Source organism: Furipterus horrens, unplaced genomic scaffold (assembly GCF_987537825.1).
Source record: "Furipterus horrens unplaced genomic scaffold, mFurHor1.1.pri manual_scaffold_3, whole genome shotgun sequence".
NCBI classification, from domain to species: domain Eukaryota; kingdom Metazoa; phylum Chordata; class Mammalia; order Chiroptera; family Furipteridae; genus Furipterus; species Furipterus horrens.
In genome coordinates, this window is record NW_028327173.1 from 21,437,609 (window position 1) to 21,462,799 (window position 25,191).

Below are 25,191 nucleotides of genomic sequence, written 5' to 3' on the forward strand. Positions count from 1 at the left end.
ATGGTTGAATAGCAAGCATGATAAACCAAGGCACCCGCTACAGGGTTCCTTCTTTTCTTTATCACCAGATGAAGAACCAAGGCATGTCTGAAATGATACAGTTTCTTTAAAGAATGGAACCTAAACTCTCATACGGAAGGTCCCTAGGAAAGATATTAGAGACTTCCACTTAAAAAGAGACATAGGGAGCAGATTTCCCCTCCTTCCTTAAAGAACCAAAAAACCAAACAACATACATAAAGCAATGTTTTTCAGACATTGGTTGACAGACAACGTAGGCCTATGATCTCTGAGAAAAGATAAAAAAACCAAGTAAGCCCTGTGTGTATCCAGCAGTCTACAAGGTGCAGTGCAGCGATGGGGAGCCCAACCAGAGCTCGAGGCCGAGACTAGAGATCCAGACGAACAGAGTGGCTAGAATTTGTGGGACAGAGAAACAGTAAGAAAGGTTCTGGAAGGGGGGATGGGGGCGGGTGGGGGAGAGGGGGAGAGAGAGAGAGAGAGAGAGAGAGAGAGAGACTATACAGTTCTATGAACAGACATACTTCCTTGGAGTCTTTGGCTCAGCATGGATTAGCACATGCATGAGAGGAAACTACTCAAGACTACTGGAAAGGAGGAAGTGGAAGTCCTAGAGTTCACGTAGGGCTGGGAACAGTTTGTGTTCACATAAGTCAGACTAGAAAGACCTTGTAATACATGAGAAATTAGATAAAAATCCTTAGGAGGGTATTGTCATAGTAGTGGGGGCTAAATTAGTCCTAGAATAAATGCTACTGTGGACCCACTATAATAAAGCCTAAAAGCAATCCCTGAAAGAATCAAACTGATTCCAGGTTATTTAACTCTATTCCAAAGGAAAATCTGGCAACCAAGAATATAAAATTAACAATGGCCAGTACTCAATAAAAAACTACCAGGCAAGCAAAGAAGTTCATTAACCAGGAGAAAACAATATAAATAAAAACACATGTGGGTCAGTTGGATAGAGTATCATCCTGCATACCAAAAGGTTGTGGGTTCAATTCCCAGTCAGGGCACATACCTAGGTTGTGGGTTTGATTCCCTGTTGGGGTGCATATGGGAAACAACTTATTGATGTTTCTCCCTCATATTGATCTCTCTCTCTCTCTCTCTCTCTCTCTCTCTCTCTCTCCCTTCTCCCCCCCACCCTCCCTCTCTAAGGATATCCTCGGGTGAGGGTTAAAAAATATTAAAAAACAAAGTCAAAAACATCTCCATAAATGATGGACATGAAATAATTAGTAACAAGGATATTAAAACATGTTTAATAAATCTATTCCACATATTCAAGAAGAGGAAAACATAAATGTGAGAATGAGAGGAAGGAGATTTAAAAAACCATAAACATCTAGAGACTAAAATATAACATCTGAAATTAAAAATAAACTGAATTAGACTAACAATAGATTAGGAATTTCAAAAGAAAAGGTCAGTGAACTTGAAGACACAGCGTTAGAAACTATCCAAAATGAAGCACAGAGACACAGAGCATCAGTGACCTGTGGGACAATAGCAAACATTCATGAATTTGGAGTTGAAGGAAAATCTGTGGAGGAATCGGATAGAAAAAAATTTGAAAAAACAATGGCTTAAACATTTTTCAAATTAGATGAAATCTATAAACCCACAGATCCAAGGAGCCCAAATCCAAGCAGAATAAAGAAAATGATTCCAAGGAGCATCATAATGAAATTGCTCTAGTGATGAAATAAAATCTTAAAATCAGCCAGAGAAAAAACACATTACAAAGGACCAAAGGCAAAACTTACAGTAGATTTCTTACCATCAGCTATTTAAGCCAGTGGGCAATGAACAGACATCTTTAAAACACTATAAGGAAAAAAAAAAAAACAACCCTATCAACCTAGAATTCTTTACCTAGTAATAACTGCTCTCAAAATGAAGGTAGATTAGAACTTTTCAAACAGAAAACATTGAAAGAATTAATTCCAGCATACATGCGCTACCAAAATGTTAAAGGAAGTTCTTTAGGCTAAAGGAAATAGAAAAAGAAAAAAAAAAAAAAGGAAACACAAAGGCATAAAAAGAATGTCCAAACAGTAAATAAATTGGTAAATATAAAAGTCATGATTTCTTCTTTTTAAAATATCTTTCAAAAGATAACTATTAAAAAAAAACCAGCATATTAAATAATATACATGATAATAGCACAAAGGACAAGATGGGAGAAATAGAAGTACAGAGTTTTAAAGTCCTAACATTATTGCTGGGGGAGGTCACTGAGAAGACGGGAGTGCTGGCCGACCCATGGCTGGACCTGGGCAACTGGAGACTCCCCGCCCAACCCCTGTCCTTGGAATGTGTGTTCCACTTGCCTTCCCCCATTCCTAGAAGCTGCCCTAAGGATACAGCCCGGAGATAGAAATGTGGTATTGAGACTATCCGGATGGTATATGTGATTGAACCCAGTTAAAGTCTATATAAACTTTTAATATTTAGCAGGCAGGTGTGAAAAACTACTTGTCTTATGGCTGCTCAAGGCAAGCCTTTTAAGTAAGTTCCCTTGCTAATTAAAACTGCCACCCACCAGTGTGAAATGGTCTGCCTCTTTTTTCAGTCTCTCCCTGCCCTCTGTGTATGGGGGCAGGTTTCAGATTATACCTGGGAAAATCCTAAGGAAGTTGTGAACCAGCAACTATACACAAAGGGGAAATATTATTCAGAGACAAAGAAGGATAAGTTAAAGGAGTATATTGTAAACATGGAAGAAATTACTAAAAAATGACAAAACAAAGACATAAAGGCAAGAAACCAATAGTAAACATAAAATGAAATCATAAATAAGAAACTTGAATAATCCAAAATTGGGCAAAAAGAGAAAAAATGGAACAAAAAACAGATAGGATAAATAGAACAGAAAGGACAAATAGCAAGATGGTCAATTTAAATCCAACCATATCAATAATTGCAATAAATGTAAATTGTTTAAACATCCCTATTAAAAGGCAGAATATTTCATATTGGATTAAAAAGACCCAACTATATGCTTTCTATAAGTAACTTACTTTAAAAATAAAGTTGTATATTGGTTTAAACTTAAAAAATGGAAAAGCTATACCATGCAAACAACAACCATAAGAAAACTGAAGTGATCATACCAATATCAGGGAAGAAATATTACCAGGGTAAAAGAAGATCATTTCATAGTGAGGAAAGGGTCAATTCATCAAGAGGACACAATCCTAGATGTGAATACACCCAGCACCAGAGCTTGAAAACACTTAAAGCAAAAACTAATAGAACTAAGAAGAGGAAAAGACAATTTACTGTTATAGTTAGAGATGTCAACTCTCCTCTCTTACTAATGAATAAAACAAGTAGACAAAAAAATTAATAAAGATATAAAACACTTGAACAAAATTACAGGTATGTGTTAAGAGAAGTTATATACATATAAATCTATAAATGACAGTAGAATACATATTCTATACCATCAAACAAGTCTCAACAAATTTAAAAGAATCGAAATTATACAAAGTATAACAGACTTATGCTTGAAATCATAACAGAAAGCTATTGGGAGGATCCTAATATTTCACACTTCAAAATAACTCATGAGTCAAAGAAGAAATCACAAGGATATTAAAAATCATTTTGAGCTAAATGAAAACAAAAACATTACATATCATAATTTATGGACGATAGCTTAAAGCAGTACTTATAGGAAAATTTATGGCATTAAAACACCTATTTTAGAAAAAAAGGAAAATTCCCAAATCATTAACCTCAGCTTCTACCTTAAGAACTAGAGAAAGAAGAGTAAATGAGTGCAAATAAGAATAAGGAAGAAAATAATAATGAGATAGAAAACAGAAAAACTACTAAGTCAATGAAATAAAAAGCTGGTTCTTTGAAGAGATCAACAAAATTGATAAAGCTCTAGTCAGGTTGATCAGAAAAAAAGGAAAAAGACACAAATGACCAATGACAGGAATGAATGAGATCCTACAGACATTAAAAGGATAATAAGGTAGTATTATGAATCACTTTATGCCAATAAAGTAAACAACTTAGATGAAATGGACAAATTCCTTGAAAGACACAAGCTATATGAGCTCACTCAAGACAAAATAGATAATCTGAATAGCCCTTTATCTATTAAATAACCTGAATTCTTGGTTTAAAACTTCCACAGAGAAAACTTCAGGCTCAGATGGGTTTATTGGTGAATTCCACTAAAGAGTCAAGAAAGAAATAATACCAATGTCATGTAAACTCTCCCAGAAAATAGAAAAAGGAAATTTTTACCTACTCACTTTATGAGGCAGGAGTTACTCTGACACCAAAATCACATAAGGATATTAAAAAAGATTTAAAGGACAACAAATGGAAGAAGACAAATGCAGTGAACACAGCAGAAAACACAGAGAAGAGGAAGTGGCCCGAGGATTGAAAATAACTCAGATGTTGTCACAGTGTCCTTTGTTGAATTTCTCCGAAGTGGAAAGCCCTGTGTGGCATGGTATTTCATAGCATGAACTTTTGGGGCCAGACTGTCTGTGTTCAGGCCCTGGCCCCATTGCTTACTAGTTACATAACTTTGGCCAAGTGACCTAACTTCTCTGTGCTTCAAAGTTCCCACTTATAAATGGATATAATAGAACCTCCTCACATGGTTGTTATGAAGACTGAATGAGTAAATGCATTTCAAATGCTTAATAGTATCTGGCACATTGTAAGCACTTCACAAGTGTTTGCTAAAATTATTATTTTTATACATATTAGTTGGTTGTCACCTTTATTAAGTCATGATATTTGCCCTCAAAATGTACTAAGCAGTATAAGAAGTGACTATTCTCATTGCATTACTTGTCTGTGGCTGTCATAAAATATTACCACAAACTTCATGGTTTAAAACAAAGGACATTTATTCTCTCACAATCCTGGAAGCCAGAAGTTCACTATCAGTTTCACTGGGCTGGGGCTGGCGAGGCTGCATTCCCTCTGGAGTGTCTGGGGGAGAATTTATTCTTGGACTCTTCTGTGTCCTGGTGGCTGTCAACATTTCTTTGCTTGTGGCTGCATCACTCTAATCTCTGCCCTGTGGTCACACTGCCTCCTCTTCTGTGTGTATCAAATATCCCTCTGCTTTTCTCTTATAAAGACATTTGTGATTGGATTTAGGGCCCACTCAGATATCGATGATAATCTCCCTATGTCAAGATTCTTAACTTCATCACATCTGCAAAGAACTTTATTCCTTATAAAGTAATATTTACAGGTTCCAAGGATTAGGACCTAATTACCTCTGGGTAGCCATTATTCAGCCTACCACATTCATCACTAGGAGTAGATTGATCTTGTGCAGAAATTACAACATGAACAACTTTTACTTTTTCTTAAGAGAGAGGGGAAGAGCTGGAGAGAGGGAGAGAAACATCTATGTGAGATAGAAACATCGATCAGTTGCCTCTTGTATGCACCCTAGTCAAGGACCAAACCTACAACCTAGGCATGTGCCCTGACTTGGAATTGAACCAGTGACCTTTCACTTTCTGGGATGATGCCCAACCGAGCCATATCGGTTAGGGCTGAACAACATTTTTATAAAGGACACTTAGCTTTTTTTTTTTTTTAAAAAAAAAACAACAAACCTGTTAAAATATGCAACCACATTCCAAGACACAATCTAGTCACTTGGAGGTAGGTCCCCAAACTGTAAGCACAGCATCCACAATGAACTAGAACACCTCTGCAAGGCTAACAGGCAATCTCAAGTCTATAAAAGTAGACAAACATCACAAACTTTGGGAGGTGGTGTTACTAGAAACTTACTGTGCCTTCTTGTGATCCAAATAAAATAGCTTATTAAAATGCCTAGTAAGAACCAAGAAAATTGGGAGAAACTAGACTTGATAATGGCAGTTGTGACTAAAGGAAGGTTGAAAATAACTGGCTTACTCTTAATGAGCACAGGTACCTCTACTTAGACCCTGCGTATCTACCTACACTGTACAGTAGTGACAAACTTCACTGCTGGAATCAGACGGGCCTGAGTTGGGGATCTGGCTCTATTATGTCTTAGGGATATGACCTTGGACAAGTCATTTCATGCCTTTGAGCCTGTTTCTTCATCTGGACAACAGGAATAATAAGAGTACTTACCTTGCAGAAACTCTGTGAGGATTAAATAAGAACTCACATAATGTTCTAGCATGGCAATTAGCATATATAATACATGTTCAATAAACCGTAATCACAAATTATTATAATGGACCTAATACTACTATTTCGAATACAATTCTGTCTTCTATTCTATGGCAGTAGAACTGTTTTCCATCTTTGATTTCCTTATTTTCAGGGGTGGAGGAGGTTTTCCTTTGGTGACTGTGATCTCATGGGCGAAAGGCATTAACGCCACATAGAAAAAGCAAAGAAAATAGCACAGTCGGCAATTCTGTATGCAGACATTTGGGGAAATAAGAAAAGAAGGACGAGGAAAGGAAGGGCTTTGTAAGCTGGTCAAGGACAGGGAGTAGGGCCCAGAGATTAATGCATGGCTAAGTGCTAACACATTGCCCTTGAGGTTTGGGGGAACCAAGAGAGTAAATTAAAAGATTAAACAGCTGAAGTCTAAAAAAGGGGTTCAATAGATTGTTTAGGAATTCAGTAAATGGTTAGAAGTTTGCAATTTGGAGAGCTGAAGGTTAAGAGGAAGCGGTTATGACAGGGACAGTAAAATCATGGAGAGTACAGGTAACCTAGCTCATTTTTACACATCAGAACACAGGTACTAGGATTGAGAGGAAGTGGAAGATGGACAAGGAAAGCTGAAAACTCAAAGCAGCTTTTGTTTAGGACAAATAAAACACTGCAAGCAAGTCCAAGATATACATGGTGTGTTGTTTCTTGTAGTTTTCCAGCAGTTAGCCCAGTACCCAGGATGCCATCAAATATCTGGTCTGGATGCCCAAATATACAGGGCATGGCAAAAGTAGGTTCACAGTGGTGAGTACGCAAAACACAGTATTTATTCTTGTATCATTATTTATTAATTATTGTATTATTTTCCATACGGACAACTGTAAACCCACTTTTGCTACACCTTGGACATATTCAACAATAAAAATAGTGGCAGTGGGTAAGAAGTTGAACTGGAGGCTCCCCCTTCTAACTGCATGATTTCGTCTGTGGTCTCACTCCTGCCCAACCAGCCTCCACACTGCTGATTTGATCCTCTTATAAGGCAGATTTGGTCACATTACCCCTAACATGCTTCAAGAGCTCCCCATGGCCTCCAACATCAAGTCCAAATTCTTAGCTTGACAAACCAAGCCTTTTGTGTTTGTTTCTGGCCTACTTTTTAGCCTTGTTTCTGCCTCTACTCTACCTGTAGATTATGCTCCAGTCATGTCACATGAGTGGACTTCCCTACGTATCCCATGCTCTCACACCGAGACACGCTACTTTTGCACATATTGCTCCTTCTGTCTGAGGTACACTGTCTGCCTGAGCAACACCTCCTTATCCTTCAGCTGTCATCTCAAATGTCACGCTCTCCAGAAGGTGATATTTCTAAGCATAATTAAGTGGTTTCTCCCCTAAGCTTTCAAAACACTATGACCCTACTTCTATGATGGCACTAAATACAGTAGGATAATCAATGTTTCCATGTCTGTCTTCATTTATAAACTTCTAGGGTGCCAGGATTGGGTTCTACTTATCTTCGTATCCCTGGATACTAACATTGGGTACAAAAGCTTTAAAATGTTTTTATTTTTTTTTAAGTAAATGAACAGATTTAAAAACCAAAATGGAAATAAAGTTTAAATACTTGGATGAATAAGACAGAGCGGGTCCATCCCTATTATTAGAAGATTTTGTCATAGATGGCAGCTACAATGCTGCCCTTCAATTGTCCCTTGTTATCATGATCAGGGACAGAATGCTGGGCTCAATATACTACTGGCCTGAGCCAGTACGACATGCCCCATCCTACGTTATTGCCAACCATTTTTCCCACTCAGGTTCATTTTCATATGCTATCTCAGGTTGCCATCTTTTGTAAAGTAACCCTTAATTCAAAATGTTCCGCAGTCAAGTTCCTCTCTCTTACTCTTAAGTCTCATGTTCTCTCTCTCTTACTAAGTAGAACGGAAAACTCCACTGCTAAATGAAGGATGAAACTAATCTGAGTCCAAACTCAGTGTGCAACCCTAGGGAAGTTATTATACCTTTATATATCTCAACAGGGTTCCTTCAAATGGAATCAACCCTACTTTTTAGGAGGTCACAGGAAGTAGTAAAAGGTAAAATGTGTAGAGTGCTTACTATGGACTTCACATGTATTAACCTGTTTAATTCTCTAATTCTTTGAGGTAGTTACTATTATTATTCCAATTAAGCACAAGAAGACTGGAGCACAGGGAGGGTGAAGACTTGCAGACGGCTGTGAAGGTCACAGTGAATAGGTGGAGGCAGGGTTGGAACTCAAGCAGTCTGGCTCTAGTGTTCATGCTGTTAACATTACCTTCTGCTGTCTCTCTGCAGGCCAGTGAAAGTCATCATGTACATACAGTAAAAAGCCCCAGTATATGAGAGTATAAAAGGGGACACTGAATAGTAGGTCTCAGATAAGGGGATGTGTCATACATTTTAATACCAATGCACTAGACAGCCAAGATTTTAGATCTCAAATTGTCCATCACTTATAGCTAAAATATGAAAGATCTTTTATGATTTTTGGCCATCAAATGAGATGGAGCTGTCCTTCACTGGTACTACACCTACAATTTAGATGACACTTACTAAATGAACATCCACCTTGGGATGTGGCTGTATATGGATCAATGAGTTAAGTTTTTCTCAGGAGTAATGACCTAAGAATAGAAATATGGCTGAATATACACTTGAGTTTATGCTTTTTCTACAGAAACAACATTTTATTTTTTAAAAAAGGATTAAGTAGTTCAGTCTATATCACCCTCTATTCAAAATATTTATTCAGATAAAATGTAAGGAACAGCCACTAGGTGAAATATAGTACCTTCAAACTGTTATTAATCTCTTATAATCTTATTTTCTCCTGGGCAATGTCCCATTTAGAAAGTGCTGAGTAACTTATTCATTGAGTGAATGAATACGCTTTCAGAGGTGAATTCAGAAAAGCTCCATATTTCCAGATGTTTCCTCAGAAGAAATGGTGCCTCCGATTTGCTCTGCAGAACTCTTACTATTCAGTCCCACTTCCAGAGGGAGAACTTACTCCTATAGCCTCTAGGAAAGTCTGAAGCCACCCTTATCTGTACCCATGGTTTCTACAATATATAGTTTTATTCCCCCATCAGAAAGAGAACAGAGAGAGATCAGATTACATTGCTTTCTTGGGCCTGTATGAATTCCTGTGAGGTTGTCTCTTCTGGCAGGAAAAATTTCTCTGGCAACCATATTTAGATTCTCACTTAATTGTCTCCCCTCCTTTGATTTGCTGGTTGGTATAAAAATTAGTTTGCATTGAATTGCTGAAGCTTACAAGTTAATCAGTTTAACAGACTCACAAAATTTTAGAACTTGGTTTCTAGCCACAACTTGTTCTTAAGGGGCCTGTCCCCTTTTGTTTGCAATTTGAATGGAATTCTATTCAGTTAAAATATTTTAAGACACATTTAATATGTATGCTGGATGTTTTGGCTATAGGTAGAGAAAAAAAAAGTTCTCTTAAGGAAATCTGGCCTTATTAGTTAGGGAGATCAAGAGGGGGAGGTACTTTAGTTCGGAGTAAGCAAGGGTCAAATTCCCAAAGATGAGCTATGATAAGAAGCTGGAAGAGAAGAGTCAAAGGCCTAGACAAAAACTCTGGGTGCCATGAAATGATGAACTCAGGTCTAAGATTCTGGGTGATCAGAGTTCAGGACCTGGACAACAGAAATGGGACATGAATATAAAGAATGGAGTGTCATTAATTCATTCACCAAATATTTATTAAGCATCTGATGGTCCTTGGTGCTGGGAATATGGCAGTGTATAAGCCAGATCCAGATTCTCCCTTCATAAAGATTATAGTCAAATGTTTCAATAGTGAACCAATGTTGGCTTTGTTGTCAAACCAAGTATCTTTGGGGTTGGGGCTCATTATATGATTTCCTACAAGGGCCAGACCAGACCTGGTTTTAGAGTATGGGTGAAGCAGAAAGTTACACACAGAAACAAGTTCAAGAAGTCCTCCCTGGAGTAGATGAGCTGGCTAGTTAAGAAGTCTTTGACATACACAACAGCTTCTTTACATCTTCAACAGCAATGACACATACACCTCTAGACAGGGAGAGGAAGAAGGGTACATTTATCATAGGGCACAAGGCTACTTTTCAGTATACCTAAGTTTTCTAAAGAACAGAACATAAAGTATATAAAGGTACAAGCTATTCTTATGTATATTGAATAACCATTGCAAAATGAAAATACATGGGGCACTTCTAAATGCAGGGCTCTGGGAGACTGCACAGGTCACACACCCATGCAACTGGTTCTGTTCTCAGGGACAGTAGAGCGTGGTTCTTTAGAAGGGCTTTAGAATCCAAGCTGGGTCCAAATCCCATCATTGCCACTCATTAATCATGTGATTTTAGGCAATTTATTTAGTCTCTCCATGCTTCTAAGAGGTTGTGTGACTGTAACCCAGTCTTGTGAGGGTTAAATAGTATAATGAATGGATGTATAAAAAGTGCTTAGCACATAGTAAGCACTCAATAAATGGTAGCCATACTATTATTATTCAATGACATGTACAGGTGATTATCCATGCAGTAAGTTTAAGAAATGAATTGCTAAACTGCTGTTCAGGATATGAAAAAATGACAATGATATTTTAGGACAACTGAAGTAATGAAGCAGACAGGGAAGATCAAATTTTCGCTGGACTCTCCTGCCTTCTCTAACCACTTCCCTTTCACTGCCAAACATACACAGGGTGATCTACATGCTGTTTCCATTTCTTATCCGCATCTCCTGTCACGATCCTCTTTAATCTAGCATTTACTATCCCATGGCCATCCCCCGCTGAATTGAAGCTATAATTTTCAAAAAGTTACTAACGACTCCCTGTTTACTAAATATAATTGACATTCCCCACATTGTCTGTACAGTTTCATGCTGCTGATCAATTTCTCCAGCTTGAAACCTTCTCTTCTCTTGACTGCTAAGGTACTACACCTTCATGGCCAACAGCATGTTTAATCTGGTACATAATGCAAATGGTTGTGAAGAGAATGCATTTGCTGGGCGAATAAATTAAATGATTCTTTTGCTTCCCTGATTCCTTATTTTCTAATGTACTGACACCATTTCTTCTCTCTACCTCCCTAAATAAATGTGGGCAGTCTCCAAGCTTCAGCCCTTGGTCCTCTGTACTTTTTTTCTATGCTGTTACCACTGGTTAGCTAAGCTAATCACATGGTTTTAATTATCACGTTCTATATATAAGACTCCCTGACTTCTCTCCTTTGAACCTTAGCTCCCACTTCCAAGTACTTATGGGAGGTGTTCACTTACAAGTTCCTGTTGTCACCTCAAGATATCTAGCATTTAGCTTCTCCTCTGCTCCCCCAAACTAGCTTTTGTTCCTGTCTGTCCTATTTCAGTCTTGTCACCCATGTTCAAGGTTATATTTGATTCTTCCTTATTTCTTGTCTTCCATATGCAGTTAGTCATGTTTCCTTTGTAATATGTATTGAACTCATCCCTTTTTCTTTTCACTGCCATCACCCTAATTCAATTCCATATCCCCTCATACCTAGACTATTTCTAATAACCTACCAACTGGTTGTACAGCTCTCCTTCCACCCCTACTAAAGTTTATTCTCCACCTTGTTGTTGAGAATCTTCTTAAGAATACCATTTTAATGACCCCACACTTCCCTTACCAAGCATCTTCATCCTTCCCATCATACAGGATAAATCCCAACTCTTTAGTTCAACACCAATGCCTGTTAAAATCTGACCTCAATCAGCCCTTCCAATCCTACAACTTCTTCAGTTAAACCTTCGGATCTTGTCAGATTGGTCAATCTGATCAACTGATCCCTGAAAATTTTCATCCATATTCTGGCCCTATGTTTTATGAACATTATTTTTCTTGTTTGGAAATCCCTTCCACCTTCATTCTCTTTATATAATAAAATTCGCCATGTCTCTAGAAAAACCTGCCCTCGATAATCATAGTCCATAATGACCTTTCTCTTTTTTGAACTCTTATAATACCACATTTAGCACTTTGAAGATGTACTGAATTACTGCTTTACATTTATGATTTCATTCAATCTTCACAACTACATGAGACGTAGGTAGCATTAGTACATATGAAAAAAATGAAGTCAAATAACTTGCCCAAGCCACATAGCAGGTAACTGGTAGAACTGGGATCTACACAAGCAGGTGCCTGGTAAATATGTTGATTGAGAAAATTGCTTAAATAGCACTTCTGATTCTCTAGCACTTACAGCATTATCAATCTTGGCAGTGCACATCAGGTGCTACCACCCCAGTGTCACCTTCTTTACATGGCTTTTTCTGTAATATAGTTCAAGACAGGGGATTTGCCAAAAATTCACCACAATCCATTCTAGAAATAATTCTGGTTTAAGCAAAGCTAAAAGGCTTTTATCTGATTCAAATGTTTGGTGAGTTTGGTAGAAGAAGTTCACCTTACTCCCTTTGGATCCATCCATGCTGTGTTTGCAAATGATCAGGAAGGAAAAATAGGCTGGCTAGTTGACAGCTTATAGGGTAAAATGGACTATTGACAGTTCAAAGGTGGATACTAAGGCAGCAGAACAGGATTTTCTTGGCTCTGGTAGTTAAAGACCTCAGTAAATGAAGCCCAGAAAAGTGAATCATAGATGGAAACAGGAGAGAAAGACCAGAAAGAAGGAAGTACTGGAAATACTCCATACAGGAGATGGTGCTGTCCTTCTCTGTACAGTTGCCTGACACTGTCAGACCCAGCCCTGCCCTACACAGTGAGTGCTGTCACTTCTGCCTGATTCATTCAGTTCTGAACTGCTTTCCCTGACCCACATCACAGTCCAGACCTGCTCTTGCTCCAGATCCATGTCGCTTCTGATCTAATTACCCATTTCCCCAGGTCTCACAATCCGATCAAATGCAGATTTCACGTTCAGCACTGCCTCGCCGGTTATATGACTATTATTTTTCTCTTATGGTATGGTTTAGATTGCCCTCTTGATGATGCCTGTCATGCCAAACATCCTGCCCAGTTTTCAGGCCCTTGACCTTGGATCTACTGCAACCCATTCCTTTCCCATGTCTATAAGTTGGAAAGACAGGAATGACAAAGACCAGGAGTGAGGCTCAGAAAAACTGATGAGGGGGGGAAAGGTGGGGAAAAGAAGAATAAGAAGGAAAATACCCCTGGACCCTGTGCTGAGAATTAGAAATTCTAGGTCACTTTTGGAAAGTTGCTTTACTGAGAAAGGAAAAAGGTCATGGCTGCAGTATAACACCATTGCCTAGAGACAGCAAACTGTTTAGGTGTCTGCATTCACTGTTTCCACTGCTCTGGCTGCCCTTCCTGTCCTTCCCAACCTTCTCTGCAAGGCAAACTCCTATTCATCCTTCAAGACCTTGCTTATTCATGTTTTTCTCTATAAAGCCTTCCTGGACCCTCTCTTGACAGCTCATTGTTTCCTCCTCTGTGTTTCCACAGCTCTTTATATACACATCTATTACATCGTTATTATTTTTATCGGCAATTTGATTCGTCTCTCCCACTCATCTTTGCATCCCTAAGACATGAAGTGCCTGGCATTTAGCTAGTGTTTCATGTTGATAAAAGAACAACATGAAAAGTGCAATTTGCACTGCACTTGCAAAAATCAAATTGGTTCCTGGTACTTTTCCTGTGTGACCACGTTTGTCCTTGATTTAGAAGAAATGACTTCAGACTCCGAAAGGAAATTCTATTGATATCGCTGGCACCTTAGCCAGTTTTTCATCGGCACTGGTGATAGAAACATTTCACCCCCACACTTCCAAGAAGCTCTCAGAGCAAGCTTAATATCAGTGGCACATCCCCCATCCCACGGTTTCTATTGTAGAGAAGGCTAAATTGCACCGTGCGTCTAAAGCTGCCACCCGCCTCAGTGAACTGGTGGTGGTGACGGCGGTAGCCTCGGTGGGCAGAGGAGGGGATAATGGAAAACTCACTTCTGTAGCAGACCTAGGAGGATGAGGGAGGAAGATGAATTTAAGCCTTGCCTTATAAAAAATGTTAGAAACTCACGCAAAACACGCTTCCTCTGGACATGACAGACCAGATCCAGGTGTCCAGCAGCGACCTTTTCTCATGAGTGTCAGGTCATCACCCAGCACAGGACACAAGGGGCCAGTGCCTTTTTCTTGGACATCCTTCCTTCTCAAACCCGGCAAATCTTGGGGCCTGCTTTTCCTTTAGGAGACTGTCCTCTCCTTCCAGCAATGACAATTCCCAGTTCCCGAGGCTGGTGCGTCACCCCCTCCCCTTCCTGCCCCCCCCCCGCAATCTTGCCTTCGTCCCACAGGGGGCCCCAGCTTGACTCAGGGTCGAAAGTGCCGGCGGCGGGCCTGTCAGACCAAGGCTGCCGAGGTCTGGCCCGACCCCCGGGTCTCCGCGCACTCCGCGGGACGAGCAGAGGCGACGCAGGCCGCGCCAGGCCTCTGCGAGACAGGGGCTTGGTATCCCCCGGGGACACCGTGCGAGGACTGGTACTTCAGCCGGTTCCCGCCGCCTCCCGCAAGTCTCGGCACCGGAGCTGACACCGCACCCACTCCGCAAATGGGCTCCCACCCCGGGCGCAGCGCTGCCAATCGGTCCGCCGGCCCGACCGCTCGGTCCCCCGCGGGACGCACGCCACCGCTCGCGGAACAGGCCGCCGCCCCCTGCTGGCCCGTGCCCACGGCAGTGTCCCGTCCCGCGCGGCGCGGCCGGGACCTCGTGCCCCGGCCCGGCCGTGACAGCTGGGTGCCTAAAGGGTTAAGCCGGCAGCGCCGCGGCCCGAGTGCCCCGCACGCAGCCGGTCCGCCGCGGGCCGGCCCCAGCGCGCACGCGCCCGCGCCCGCCCGTTACCTGCGGTCGCGATCGCGCTCCTCCTCCACCTGGCCGCTCTCTCCCGGGGGCCGCCCCTCAGCCCGCCCCCTCAGCTCGGCACCGCGCACCCTGCTGGCAATTCGGACACTGCCCGGTGAGGAGGGGCGTGGGGTCAATTACCATATATTAGCATACCAGAGCACGTCACGTGGCTTCTACAGCCAATGGTCACTCTGGAAAGGCGGGGATTGGGCTGAACACGCCTAGGTGCTGCTCAGGGCCTGAACCGGTGGCCATGACAACGGGGGGAGGGAGCGCAGCCGGGAGGATGGAGAGGCACTGAATCCCAGCGGAGCATCTCCCAGACCTGAATGGGCTCCACGCCGACACCACGCGCTTTTCTTGTCCCGCAGAAGAAGAGGGACTGAATTTGGCTGAGCTCAGAAAGATTCGATTCAGGAAACATTTATTGAGCGCTCACCACGTGACTAACACTTCTCTGCAGAATATGATTCTCGGGATAACCCAATGGTGTAGGAACTGTTAACCCCATTTATTTGATAGAAGGGAAAGAGGCTCAGAGAGGTTAGGTCACTCACCCAAAGTCACACAGCCATGCTAAAAGGCAATGTGGAAATCTGGGCCCATTTCTGAATTCAGGTTCCAGACGCCTCTGAATTATTTTCTCCAGCAGGGGTCTCCCAGCACCTTCTCCCTATTCCAGGTGTACCAAGCAGCTGAGAAAAGCCACACACAAACTTTGTACAGTTCTTTAGTGTTTCTTTACAATAACCTGTGAGGTTAGTAGGCAGTCCTGCCCAGGTAAGGAACACACCAGATGACATCTGTTTGTCTGCTTGTGAAAGGTGGAGCGATCAAATGAGGCAAAAGAACAGGGCAAGCTTCAAAGGACATAAAGCATTTTCTCATGGCCCGATTCCCACCCGGGCCCACTGGCATCAAGGCACGTATGAACCCAGATTTCTCTGTTTTCCAGTCTTCATTTCTTTCACCTGGCCTGTGCAGGGCTCCAAGTCTTGATACTTTACCAGGGGGAAAGCCCCGACAATTCTATACCTGAAATTTTGTACCTTTTGACCAACATTTCATTTCTCCCACCCTCCGTCCCCTAGCAACCTGTTTTATTCTCTGCTTCTATGAATTCCATGTTTTAAGATTCCATATATAGTGAGATAATACATTTTTTCTGTGTCTAGTGTGTTTTAACAAGTATAATGTCCTTTGTTTGCTGGACTTCCATGCACTTTGATTTTCTGGAACTTATGGTTGTTTCTAGTTTTGAGGTAATTGTATTCCTTCTTAGTTGTGGGGGGAGACGCCGCATGTCTGTCTATGCCTCCATCTTGGCCAGAAGTCCTCCTAGTGAATATTTTAATTGAATTATTATATTCTTCAATTCCTGAAGTTCTGTTTTTTAAGATATTTTCATTTTGTTCATGAATCGTTTTCCTGATTTTCCTTAGTTGTCTGTTTTCTCTCGAAGTTCATTGAACTTATTTAAGATGGTCGTTTTTATTTTTGTCTCATAATTATTAGGTCTTCATTTCTTTAAGGTTGTTTCTGTGCTGGCTTAGGGGAGGGGCTCTCATGGGCGAAATAATTTTTTAACCATTTTAATGTAGCTGGTTTTGGCTTTGCACTTTCCTGGGATATTATGACTTTTTAACTGGTTTCTGGAGTTCTCTTAAAGCGTTTTTAGACAGTATATTGTTAAGTTCGTGTCTCTGTGGAAGAACAAAGTGTGGGGCTTCCTATTTTTCTAAAGGATTGGGCTGGCCTGGCAGAGGGTCCTGGTTTATTCTTTGGGTGTTCTAGAGGGAACAGGCTATGAGGCAGAAGCCTGTCATTCTTCCAAAGTTGTGTAGTTTTTGTATTTTATGCTGTTTTAGTTTGTAACTAGCCCTATAGAAATAAGGTGATTAAAACAGGGGGAAGTGATAGCAGGGCCCAGGTGTTAGAGTTTAGCCTTAATTGATAGGCTTAAGTAATTGAAGCTGTGACTGGATAGACTTTCTTTATCACCAAACCTTTGCTTCTGGAATTTTGCCTAGAGGGTGGCGGCAGGCAGCAGGACCCCAAATTGCTTTTCGGTAGCATAACTACTATTGAATCAAGATTAAAGCATTTCCATCTCCCTAAAAATTATCCTGTGTCTTGTTGTATCATCCTTTCCTCTAGCCCCATAGCCCAAGGCAACCAGTGATCTACTTTCTGTCTCTATAATTTTGCATTTTCTAGAACTTCATGTAGACTTTTATGCTTTGCTTCTTTCACTTAGCGTAATGCTTTTTGAGATTCATTTGTGTTGTTTTGTGTATCAGTATTTTGATCTTTTTTATTGCTGTGGATGTCTGTGACGCGATATTCTAGCGTCCGCATCGTTTAGAGCTGCGACTCAGAACATGGCGCGTTCCTAGAAGCCGCTTTCGGCATCAGTGGGCGGCGGCGCGTGGACTTGCAAGCGTGGGGCGCGGGACCAACCGACGCCACTTCGTGTTGGACAGTGGAAGCTGGAGAGCCTGGCTATTCGGACTGAGCCAATTGGTTTCCATGGATCTCAATAGTGCCAGCACTGTTGTTCTTCAAGTCTTAACTCAGGCCACCAGTCAGGATACTGCTGTGTTAAAGCCAGCTGAGGAGCAGTTGAAACAGTGGGAAACACAGCCAGGTTTTTATTCAGTGTTGCTGGTAAGTTGCTTAAAAATAGTTATTATTTTTAATAAAATGAGACACTATTCTATTGTTTTAAAAACCTACTTGTGTTGGTGGTTTACTTAGTGAAACTGATCCAAATGTTTGGCTGCCATTGCACTGCCATTTACTAATTCGAGGCATGGCACTTGGAGGACATTTAAGAGATGTTTATTGTTGGGTGAGTATACCCAAGCAGGGTATTGGTAGTATCTACTTAGAAGGTTACACTGCCAGTTTTCTATTTTAGCCTGTAAATGCTGCCCTCAAGACTGTAAAGGAGGAAAGAGGAAGGACATCTCTAAAATCAGAGAAGGAAAACTCTGACCCCAAAAAACCTCCGCTGCCTTGCGGCATACCTCTTCAGGGGAAAGGCTAAGGGAGTAAACCCCGACAGAAAATCCGGAGCCGGAGTCCCTAAGGCGGTTTGACATTGTAGTCAACACCGGCAACTCCTGCGGCGCACCTGAAGCCAAGCTGTATTGACTTTGTCTTTCCCTTGGACCCTTCAGCTGCGAAGAGAGGGGGGGTCTGCTGCATGGGCAACAGCAGACCCTCCATATCACCCTGCCCAGGCTCTGTAGCTTCAGTTTCACTTGAGAGGACACTCCAGCGTCATCGCAAGATGTCGACTCAACACGGGAGGAGACAGATACCGGTTATAAGCTCATCCGATTGGCGAAGGAAACGAGCGCCAGGGGTCTCCTCTGACGGTGGGAGAGGTCATCGCACCTCACTGGACAGCTACCGTCTCGCCATGGCTCGCCTGCCCCACTGGGTGCGTGGGGATCAGAGAGGCGCCTCTCGAAAAGTGGGCCACAAAACACCCGCACCAGTTAATTCCAAGCAAACAACAAGAAAGAAGCCTCCGGCTCTTCGCCTCGCTAGCTGGAACATCAGGACCATGTGCCCCGGACTTACTGCAGACCTTCCGTGGATCAAGGGTGCCAGGAAAACCGCTGTCATCGATAGGGAACTGGCACGACTACACATCGACATTGCGGCTCTACAGGAGACCCGGTTGGCCGACAACGGAACTATCAGAGAAACCAACTACACCTTCTACTGGCAAGGGAAGTCTCCGGACCAACCAAGACAGCACGGTGTTGGGTTCGCTGTGAAGAACACGCTTGTTAACTCCATAGAGCCACCCACAGGAGGCACAGAGAGATTACTTACCCTCCGATTGTCAACAACTTTCGGCCCAGTCAGCATTCTTAACGCGTATGCCCCAACCCTCTGCGCCACCACCGAAGAGAAAGAACAGTTCTACCATGCACTGGACGAAGCGTTATCCAAGATTCCCAGAAGTAACGCTCTCTATCTCCTTGGAGACTTCAACGCAAGAGTAGGAGCCGACCACATGGCCTGGCCCACCTGCCTTGGAAACTTTGGGAGAGGAAAGATCAATGAGAATGGTCAGCGACTGCTTGAGCTTTTGTGTCACCACGGCCTGTGCGTGACAAACACATTCTTCAAGTGCAAAGAGATCCACCAGGTGTCATGGAGGCACCCCCGCTCCCGTCATTGGCACCAGCTTGACCTCGTCATCACCAGAAGAACGGATATTGGCAGCACCCTCCTCACCCGCAGCTACCACAGTGCAGACTGCGACACGGACCATGCCCTCGTGGTAAGCAAGGTGCGCATAATGCCGAAGAGGTTGCACCACTCCAAGATGAAGGGTCGCCCACGCATCAACACCAGTTGTGCCAGCAACCCAGTTAAGACCCAGCAATTCATCAACAAGATGGAAGATGCACTCGGCGAGGGAGTGGCGGCAGATGACATTATCGAATCCAATTGGCCACGTCTCCGCGACGCCATATACAACTCCGCCATTATTGCTTACGGGAAGAAAGAGCGGAAGAACGCTGACTGGTACGAGGCTCACTGGGAAGAAATGGAACCCGTGATCGAGGCTAAGAGGAAGGCCCTACTGGCTTACAAGGCCACGCCCACTCCCAGTACACTTCAAGCTCTACGGGCTGCCAGGAACAAAGTCCAGAAGACCGCCCGCCACTGTGCCAACACCTATTGGCTAAACCTGTGCAGAAGCATTCAGGAAGCCGCCGATATAGGCAACGCACAAGGAATGTATGAGGGTATCAAGAAGGCAACAGGCCCAATCCCCTCCAAGATCGCCCCCCTTAAGTCCAAGACAGGTGAGGTCCTCACTGACCAGGAACAGCAAATGCGGCGGTGGACCGAGCACTACCTCGAGCTGTACGCAACGAAGAACACCATAACAGACATTGCTCTTAACGCCATCCCAGACCTACCAGTCATGGAGGAGCTAGACACCCCACCTACTGCGGCAGAGCTCGGCAAAGCCATCGACCGCCTCGCTTGCGGGAAAGCACCAGGAAGCGACGGAATCCCTCCAGAAATCCTAAAGAGCGGGAAACCAGTCCTGCTACAGCCGCTCCACCATCTACTCTGTCTCTGCTGGAAGGAGGGTTACATCCCCCAGGATATGAGAGACGCCAACATTATCACCATGTACAAGAACAAAGGAGACCGCAGCGACTGCAACAACTACCGGGGCATCTCTCTCCTCAGCGTCGTCGGCAAAGTATTCGCCCGGGTCGCTCTTGCCCGCCTGCAGACCCTTGCTTCCCGCGTCTACCCAGAGTCCCAGTGTGGCTTCAGAGCTGGCCGCTCAACAGTGGACATGATCTTCTCCCTACGCCAGCTGCAGGAGAAGTGTCACGAGCAGCATAAACCACTCTACCTCGCCTTTATTGACCTCACGAAGGCGTTTGATCTGGTCAGTCGAAGCGGACTCTTCAGCTTGCTACGGAAGATTGGCTGTCCACCACATCTGCTTGCTGTGGTCATGTCCTTTCACGACAACATGCACAGCACGGTGTCCTACAACGGCACAACCTCTGAGGCCTTCCCAGTCAGCAGCGGAGTAAAGCAGGGCTGCGTCCTCGCGCCTATGCTGTTCGGAATCTTCTTCTCCATGCTCCTCCAATACGCCTTTAAGGACTGCAGCGAGGGTGTCTTCATTCACACCAGATCCGATGGCAAGCTCTACAACCTGGCCCGTCTACGAGCCAAGACCAAAGTCAAAGAGGTGCTCATCCGTGAGATGCTCTTCGCCGACGACGCAGCTTTGACATCACACTCCGAAGAGGGACTCCAACAGCTAGTCACTTGCCTTTCCCACGCATGCAAGGAGTTCGGACTAGCCATCAGCCTGACGAAGACGAATGTTATGGCTCAAGGCACGGGGACTCCCCCATGCATCACCATCGACGGATACACCCTGGAGGTTGTCAACGACTTCACTTACCTCGGGTCCACCATCTCGAGCTCTCTGTCAGTCGACTTGGAGGTCAACCGGAGAATCGCCAGGGCAGCCACAGTTATGGCCAGACTGAACCGGCGAGCGTGGAACAATTCCAGCCTCACTGAGAAAACCAGACTGCGCATCTACCAAGCCTGCGTACTCAGCACTCTCCTCTATGGCAGCGAGACGTGGACCACCTACGCAAGGCACGAAAGGAAACTCAACAGCTTCCACATGAGGTGCCTGCGACGCGTCCTGCATGTCGCCTGGCAGGATAAGGTCCCCAACACCGAGGTGCTGAAGCGAGCCAATATGAGCAGTTTGCATGCAGTTCTTAGCGAGAGACGCCTCAGGTGGCTCGGCCATGTCAAAAGAATGGATGCAGGCCGCATCCCCAAAGACCTCCTCTACGGCGAGCTAGCAGAAGGCAAGAGGATGACAGGGCGCCCAAAACTGAGGTTCAAAGACATCTGCAAAAAGGACATGACACAATGCTCCATCAATCTCAACACATGGGAAGTTCAAGCAGACGACCGCCTAGCCTGGAGGCTCGCGGTCAGGCAAGGTACATCACGCGCGGAGGCTGCGCGCCACGAGGAGGCGGTCCAGGAAAGATCGAGGCGGAAGCAGCGTCAGCAGCAGCAACAACAGCCATCTGCCTTCACCTGTACCAAGTGCGGCAGGGATTGTCACTCCCGAATCGGACTGCACAGCCATTCTCGGCGGTGCAGATAGACTCTCAAGAAGCTACGCCATCGTCTCTCGAGACGGACGGCTGCCGACGACGAGTAGGCAGAAAAGTTATGCCCATATTGCAGATGAGAAAAGAGGCTCAGAGAAATGATGTGACCTGCCTTTGGTCAAATAGCAATTAAGAGCTAGTGTTTAATAACTATAACTTATATATACTTTATTAAGCTTGCTACTTTAGAAACTTTAAAAATTAATCTTCTCAAGATGGTGGTATTCCTATGACCATTTTACAGATTAAGAAACCAAGGCTTTGAGAAGTCAAGCAAATTTCCCAAGGTTACACAGGTAGTAAGTAGCAGATTTAGGATTCAAAGGCAGGTTTATCTGGCTCCAAAGTTAGTATCATGGCATCTCATTGTACCAGGTTCATTTAATTTAGGCTTGGAATTTAGAACCCTTTCTTTAACAGAAGCTTTTTCCTCTCCTCTTAAGATGTAAAAATACATTTTCTCGTAATCCAGCAAAATACCACATGACAGTGGTATGTGTTATGGTCACGGAGGTGGACTATTAAAAAGAGAATAATCATCCCTGCAGGTGGGTAAGGACATCCTATAATTCTCTGCCTCTTCATTTGATCCCTTAGGGGATTTGATAGTTCTCCTAAAGGTAGAGTAGTTTAAAAGCATAAGTATCTGCATATGGACTTTCCTTCCGCTCTTTTCTCTAGTTTGGCTCAGTTGTTCTGTAACTAATTATTGGACAAGGCCATATGCCTCAAACCAAATATACTAAATTTTATAGGTATTTTAAGGGATTTTCAAAGGTAATTTTGAATATATGTACATTTTAATTTACCAGGTTGATTTAAAATCCAATCTTCTCCTAAGCTCTGACTCTTTGGTGTTCAAGATCACAAACGTGGGTTAAAATCCTGACTTGACTACTCACTAATGTGTGACCTTGGGCAAGTTAACCTCTCTGTGCCTCAATTTCCTCATTTGTAAAACAGAATAGAAACAGTGTAAGAATTAAATTAATTAACGTATACCAAGCATTTAGCACAGGCCCTGGCTCAGAAGTAAAACCTCCGTAATGTTTAGCTGTTATTGGCTGGGGAGTTTTCATAGGAACAGACAACCCGCATGTACAGAATCTCTCAAGGTTTCCTAGCTGGTTTTGGAATTCTGAAGCTGCTTCCCATTCCTCCTGGCATATTAAAAGGCCTGTTGTGCTGGTGAAGGCTTGTTATCTCTCCAAACGACACTCTCTCTTCTTAGGATCATAAATAATTCCTGGACTCAAAGGAGTTAGTTTCTCCTGCACATCTCGCACCAAATTACCAGAGTGGCTCCTTGCAGAAGAGGATCTTGACAAACAGTGGAACCATAAGTCAGGCTCCTTGAAACACTTTTATGAGCGTCTTAATGAGGGAGATGAGCTGTCATCAGGAACTCTTCCCGCCCTTCCTGGCCACAGGAAATGAGCTCTTTATGCTCAAAGAGTTTCCAAAGCTCAGGCGCAAAGAGCTTTCAGGAAGTGGGCCAGGGATGCGAAGCTATTGACTCTGAGAATCCCAGGGCTAAACAGCCCCCATCCTGCTATTCTCCTTGTAGGGTCAAATTTCTCGTGGTCTTATTGCAGCAATAGCACCAAAGAGTGGCTTTCGTGTGGGGTGTTAATACTCCCTCCTTCCCCCTATGTGCACACTTCAAGAGCCAACCTACCACTGCCCCAGAAGATAATGCAGTATAGAACAGTGATTATGAGTATTGTCTGGAGCTGAAGAAGCAAGTGCGAATCCTGCTTCCACTACTATCTGTGTGACCTTGGGCAAGTTGCTTCATCTCTCTGAGTCTCAATGTCCACATCTGCAAAATGGGAATAACACAGTACCCATCTTATAGGCTCCTGTGAAGATAAATGAATTACTAACATACAGTGTTTAGAAAACCCTATAGTAAGCACTAGATATGTATTTGCTAATTAAACAAAACACATGTGTAAATTCAATACAGTGTACTTCCTACAGAGGCAATCACGGTCGTAAGTGAAGTGTTTTAGGTCCTCTCCCAACCATATGCCTTTCCCCACTCTGACTTGGAAATAAGCATTGCCTAGAAATAGGAAGAAAATATGCTTGGGAGCTCTAGTGTGAACCCTGACTCTGTCACATCCCTTATTCTGTGAGCTTGCCCAGGTTGTTTTACACCCCTGAACCACAGTTATGTTACTTTAAAACAAGGCTAATTTCCCCCTGGAGTTGACCTAAGCATTTAATCAGTGTCCAGCAAGAGGTGAGGAGGACCTGCACTGGACAGAGGTTCTGTTTGATCATAATCACCTTACACTTTTACTGAGCTCTTTCTAGTGAACATTTTTGTTCTCCAATAATGAAAATAACTAACATTTATTGAACACTTACTCTGGCTCTGTGCTGTGTACACCATCTTATTTAAATATTTGCAATTAGATAAATGCCCTGAGGGATTAAGCAACTTGTCCAGGATCACAATGGAAGTGAGTGGTAGAACCAGGATTCAAACCAGGACTGTCTGATTCCCAAGCCCTGCGAATAACCCACCAGGCCACAGGTCTCCAACTCCAGGTTGGCTCATAGAACCCAGAATGTTTGTTATATTTCTTTAGCATTCCGCCCACATCCACACACATGCTCTCCACCAGTGAGTACTCAACAGCACCCAGCACAGTAAATGCTGCACATATATTTACCAAATGAGTGCAAGTAAATGACTGTGACATCATTTTACAGTGTGGAAGCTCCTTTTTCTCTTGGGCTGTCCCCAGTGGGACATAAAAGCAGCTGGCCACCCTCTTCCCCACCCCTTTCCATCCCCTTCTTGCTAAATGATAATGTGGGAAGCCTTCCTCCTTCCCTGACCAGGAGTCAGGCTTCTTGCACAGTGATGACTCATCTTCAATGAACATTTGGAGAGATGTCAGGGCCACTGGTGCTTTTTAGGGCTCTGTTAAACATGCATTGGTGGGGGTGATTTCCAAACAATGGCCTTGGATCGGTATACAGTCAACCTTTGAACAATGAAGGTTTGAACTGTGTTGATCCACTTATCTCCATGTATAAAGAAGTTTGAAGGTCAACTGTAATTTCCATTCTGCACTGGGAATCCACATATGCAGAGAGCTGACTTAAGTTATTTGTGGATTTTAGACTGTGGGGGTGGTCAGTGACCTTAACCTCCACATTGTTCAAGGTTCAATTTCCTAGGGCTGCTAGAACAAAATACCACAAATTGGGTGGCTTAAAACAACACAAATTTATTATCTCACAATTCAGGGGACCTGAAATCCAAAATCAAATTATCAGCAGGCTTAGCTCCCTCTTCGGGTCTCAGAAAGAGAATCTCTTCAGTGCCTCCCCTAGCTTCTGGTGGTTGCCAGCAGT

At 43.3% G+C, this 25,191-nt stretch overlaps 1 protein-coding gene across 1 annotated transcript in view; it reads right to left on the reverse strand.

Moving 5' to 3' along the window:
- PHC2 (polyhomeotic homolog 2) overlaps positions 1 to 15,176 on the reverse strand; it is an 89,967-nt gene extending 74,791 nt beyond the window's left edge. The window contains exon 1 of the mRNA XM_090269061.1: positions 15,104 to 15,176. The gene's annotated coding sequence lies outside the window, so the exon portion shown is untranslated. The remainder of the gene's footprint in view (positions 1 to 15,103) is intronic.
- Between the last annotated feature and the right edge of the window lie 10,015 nt (positions 15,177 to 25,191).